This window comes from Palaemon carinicauda, chromosome 11 (genome assembly GCF_036898095.1).
Source record: "Palaemon carinicauda isolate YSFRI2023 chromosome 11, ASM3689809v2, whole genome shotgun sequence".
NCBI lineage: Eukaryota > Metazoa > Arthropoda > Malacostraca > Decapoda > Palaemonidae > Palaemon > Palaemon carinicauda.
In genome coordinates, this window is record NC_090735.1 from 6,801,075 (window position 1) to 6,806,941 (window position 5,867).

The window sequence follows — 5,867 nt, forward strand, 5'->3', positions numbered from 1 at the left end:
TAATAGGTAATGTTTCAAAATGACCACTTGTTTGCTTGCCTGCAGATTGCCAGGCCCTTGCAGCCAAGCACGGGCTCTTGCAACACTGCAGCCCCTAGGTGTTAGTTTTTTTTTTTTTATACATAGGTGATGTAGGTTTAAGGGATAAAGGATATTCAGCAACTTTTATTTGTAGGTGATTGTGGATAAAAGGATGAAGGATAATCACCCACCTGCTCGTTGCATAAAATATCTGTCAGAAAGAAAGTCTTGCATTGTAATAGTTAATCTGTCCATTGCATTCAACAACAAAATAAACAATGATAACTACCTGTGTAAATACTTTGAAAATAGTATTTATGCTTTAAATACGAATAGCCTGAAGTCATCTTCTCTGAGAAAGATAACCTGAGCTATGGAAAGTCACAGACCTAAGAGTTCTTCGACATGTAACAAAGACTGATATTATTATTATTATTATTATTATTATTATTATTATTATTATTATTATTATTATTATTATTATTAATTGCTAGGCTATAACCCTAGCTGGAAAAGCAGGATGCTATAACTCCAGGGGCACCAACAGGGAAAATAGCCCAGTGAGGAAAGGGAACAAGGAAAAATAGAATATTTTAAGGATAGTAACAACATTGAAATAAATACTTCCTAAATAAACTATAAATACTTTGCAAAAATAAGAGGAAGAAAAATTAGATAGAATAGTGTGCCCGAGTGTACCCTCAAGCAAGAGAACTCTAACCCAAGAAAGTGGAAGACCATGGTACAGAGGCTATGGCACTATCCAAGACTAGAGAACATTGGTTTAATTTTGGAGTGTCGTCCTCCTAGAAAAGCTGCTTACCATAGCTAAAGAGTCTATTCTACCCTTACCAAGAGGAAAGTAGCCACTGACCAATTACATTGCAGTAGTTAACCCCTTGGGTGAAGAAGAATTGTTTGGTAATGTCAGTGTTGTCAGGTGTATGAGGACAGAGGAGAATCTGTAGATCCTTCTTGTATGATTCTACTGATAGTTCTAGAAACTAATATCTAAAGATTTGATGAATTAGATTATTGTGAGAGAGATCTAAAACATAATAATTACATATCAATTATTGAACAAAGACCAATGTACAGTTATCTAAATGTAAAGATGTTGTATGATCCTCCTAATCTTGTAGTTGAATCAGTAGATCTTCGAAAGTTCAAACTTGCAGCGAATGTTTTTATGTTGAACAGGCTGACATAAGTCTTTTTATAGCTTATATGTGAAATATCTGTTTTGATGTTGTTAATGTTTTTGAAATATTTCATTTTAATTGTTCATTATTTCTCATATCGTTTATTTTTATTTTCTTATTTCCTTTCCCCTATGGCCTATTTTTCCCTGTTGGAGCCCTTAGGCTTATACCATTCCGCTTTTGTAACTAGGGCTGTAGCTTAGCTAGTATTAATAATAATAATAATAATAATGATAATAATAATAATAATAATAATGATAACAACAACTACAACAACAACAACAATAATAATAATAATAATAATAATAATAATGATAATAATATTAATGATAATAATAATAATAATAATAATAATAATAATAATAATAATAATAATAATAACTCTAATAATAATAATAATAATAATAATAATAATAATAATAATAACTCGAATAACTGTTCTTGCTTGCTAGCATATATGGATAGGAATTAGTAATATCAAAATTTATATTTGTATACTCAACACCTCATTTTTTGTTACTGGGATCATAAAAAGATAATATTGCTAATTGGAGTGGCGATGCAGTTCAAATAAAATCGAACATTATTGAAGATAGAATCCTCGATCTCACTCTCATGACATTTTTGCTACATTTTATGCCAAAAATTTCATTTTCAACGAAACTTGCCTAGAAGAGGGTCTACTTCCGAAATATTTCTTCTTTTTCTTCTTCTTCTTCTTCTTCCTGCTGTTGTTGCTGCTGCTGTAGTTGGTGGTGTTGTTGTTGATGTTGTTTTTGTTACTGCTGTTGCTTTAGTTGTTGTAGTTGTTGTTGTTCTTGTTGTGATTATAATTATGATTAAAATTGTAAATAAAATTGAAATTATGAATATAATTATAATTACAATTGTAATTATTATTATTATTATTATTATTATTAATATTATTATTATTACCAAATTTACTATCCTAGTTGGAAAAGGAGGATGCTATAAGAGCAAGGGCTCCAACATGGGGAAAATAGCCCAGTGAGGAAATGAAATAGGGAAATAAATAAGCTACAAGAAAAGCAATGAACAATTTATTAATTGTAAACTACAAACTGCCCAATACGCAAAGCAGTCTGAGTACAAGAAGGTCATTATGGCGGCAGCATCCTTTATGAGCCGGTGCCAGCCAAAGTTAACATGGCGGCAGCATCCTTTAAGAGCCGGTGCCAGCCAAGGTCAACATGGCGGCAGCATCCTTTATGAGCCGGTGCCAGCCAAGGTTAACATGGCGGCAGCATCCTTTAAGAGCCGGTGCCAGCCAAGGTCAACATGGCGGCAGCCTCCTTTAAGAGCCGGTGCCAGCCAAGGTTAACATGGCGGCAGCATCCTTTAAGAGCCGGTGCCAGCCAAGGTCAACATGGCGGCAGCATCCTGTAAGAGCCGGTGCAAGCCAAGGTCAACATGGCGGCCGCATCCTTTAAGAGCCGGTGCCAGCCAAGGTCAACATGGCGGCAGCATCCTTTAAGAGCCGGTGCCAGCCAAGGTCAACATGGCGGCAGCATCCTTTAAGAGCCGGTGCCAGCCAAGGTCAACATGGCGGCAGCATCCTTTAAGAGCCGGTGCCAGCCAAGGTCAACATGGCGGCAGCATCCTTTAAGAGCCGGTGCCAGCCAAGGTCAATATGGCGGCAGCATCCTTTAAGAGCCGGTGCCAGCCAAGGTCAACATGGCGGCAGCATCCTGTAAGAGCCGGTGCAAGCTAAGGTCAACATGGTGGCAGCATCCTTTAAGAGCCGGTGCCAGCCAAGGTTAACATGGCGGCAGCATCCTTTAAGAGCCGGTGCCAGCCAAGGTTAACATGGCGGCAGCATCCTTTAAGAGCCGGTGCCAGCCAAGGTCAAAATGGCGGCAGCATCCTTTAAGAGCCGGTGCAAGCTAAGGTCAACATGACGGCAGCATTATTTATGAGCCAGTGCTAGCCAAGGTCAACATGGCGGCAGCATCCTTTAAGAGCCGGTGCAAGCTAAGGTCAACATGGCAGCAGCATTATTTATGAGCCGGTGCTAACCAAGGTCAATAGGGCGGCAGTATCCTTTAAGAGCCGGTGCCAGCCAAGGTCAACATGGCAGCAGCATCCTTTAAGAGCCGGTGCCAGACAAGGTCAACATGGCGGTAGCATCCTTTAAGAGCCGGTGCCAGACAAGGTCAACATGGCGGCAGCATCCTTTAAGAGCCGGTGCCAGCCAAGGTCAACATGGCGGCAGCATCTTTTAAGAGCCGGTGCCAGCCAAGGTCAACATGGCGGCAGCATCCTTTAAGAGCCTGTGCCAGCCAAGGTCAACATGGCGGCAGCATCCTTTAAGAGCCGGTGCCAGACAAGGTCAACATGGCGGCAGCATCCATTAAGAGCCGGTGCCAGACAAGGTCAAGATGGCGGCAGCATCCTTTAAGAGCCGGTGCCAGCCAAGGTCAACACGGCGGCAGCATCTTTTAAGAGCTGGTGCCAGCCAAGGTCAACATGGCGGCAGCATCCTTTAAGAGCCGGGGCCAGACAAGGTCAACGTGGCGGCAGCATCCTTTAAGAGCCAGTGCCAGCCAAGGTTAACATGGCGGCAGCATCCTTTAAGAGCCGATGCCAGCCAAGGTCAACATGGCGGCAGCATCCTTTAAAAGCCGGTGCCAGCCAAGGTTAACATGGTGGCAGCATCCTTTAAGAGCCGGTGCAAGCCAAGGTCAACATGGCGGCAGCATCCTTTAAGAGCCGGTGCAAGCCAAGGTTAACATGGCGGCAGCATCCTTTAAGAGGCGGTGCCAGCCAAGGTTAACATGGCGGCAGCATCCTTTAAGAGCCGGTGCCAGCCAAGGTCAACATGGCGGCAGCATCCTTTAAGAGCCGGTGCAAGCCAAGGTCAACATGGCGGCAGCATTATTTATGAGCCGGTGCTAGCCAAGGTCAACATGGCGGCAGCATCCTTTAAGAGCCGGTGCCAGCCAAGGTCAACATGGCGGCAGCATCCTTTAAGAGCCGGTGCCAGCCAAGGTCAACATGGCGGCAGCATCCTTTAAGAGCCGGTGCCAGCCAAGGTCAACATGGCGGCAGCATTATTTATGAGCCGGTGCTAGCCAAGGACAACATGGCGGCAGCATCCTTTAAGAGCCGGTGCAAGCCAAGGTCAACATGGCAGCAGCATTATTTATGAGCCAGTGCTAGCCAAGGTCAATATGGCGACAGCATCCTTTAAGAGCCGGTGCCAGCCAAGGTCAACATGGCGGCAGCAGCCTTTAAGAGCCGGTGCCAGACAAGGTCAACATGGGGGCAGCATCCTTTAAGAGCCGGTGCCAGCCAAGGTCAACATGACGGCCGCATTATTTATGAGCCAGTGCTAGCCAAGGTCAACATGGCGGCAGCATCCTTTAAGAGCCGGTGCAAGCCAAGGTCAACATGGCAGCAGCATTATTTATGAGCCGGTGCTAGCCAAGGTCAATATGGCGGCAGCATCCTTTAAGAGCCGGTGCCAGCCAAGGTCAACATGGCGGCAGCATCCTTTAAGAGCCGGTGCCAGCCAAGGTTAACATGGCGGCAGCATCCTTTAAGAGCCGGTGCCAGCCAAGGTCAACATGGCGGCAGCATCCTTTAAGAGCCGGTGCCAGCCAAGGTTAACATGGCGGCCGCATCCTTTAAGAGCCGGTGCCAGCCAAGGTCAACATGGCGGCAGCATCCTGTAACAGCCGGTGCAAGCCAAGGTCAACATGGCAGCAGCATTATTTATGAGCCGGTGCTAGCCAAGGTCAATATGGCGGCAGCATCCTTTAAGAGCCGGTGCAAGCCAAGGTCAACATGGCGGCAGCATCCTTTATGAGCCGGAGCCGGCGCCAGCCAAGGTCAATATGGCGGCAGTATCCTTTAAGAGCCGGTGCCAGCCAAGGTCAACATGGCGGCAGCATCCTTTAAAAACCGGTGTCAGCCAAGGTCAACATGGTGGCAGCATCCTTTAAGAGCCGGCACCTGCCAAGGTCAACATGGTGGCAGCATCCTTTAAGAGCCGGTGCCGGCCAAGGTCAACATGGCGGCAGCATCCTTTATGAGCCGGTGCCAGCCAAGGTTAACATGGCGGCAGCATCCTTTAAGAGCCGGTGCCGGCCAAGGTCAATATGGTGGCAGCATCCTTTAAGAGCCGGTGCAAGCCAAGGTCAACATGGCGGCAGCATCCTTTATGAACCGGAGCCGGCGCCAGCCAAGGTCAATATGGCGGCAGTATCCTTTAAGAGCTTGTGCAAGCCAAGCTCAACATGGCGGCAGCATCCTTTACGAGCCGGTGCCAGCCAAGGTCAATATGGCGGCAGTATCCTTTAAGAGCCGGTGCCAGCCAATGTCAACATGGCGGCAGCATCCTTTAAGAGCTGGTGCAAGCCAAGCTCAACATAGCGGCAGCATCCTTTACGAGCTGGTGCCAGCCAAGGTCAATATGGCGGCAGCATCCTTTAAGAACCCGTGCAAGCCAAGGTCAACATGGCGGCAGCATCCTTTATGAGCCGGTACCAGCCAAGGTCAACATGGCGGCAGCATCCTTTAAGAGCTGGTGTCAGCCAAGGTCAACATGGCGGCAGCATCCTTAAGGAGCCGGTGCCAGCCAAGGTCAACATGACGGCATCATCTTTTAAGAGCCAGTGCCAG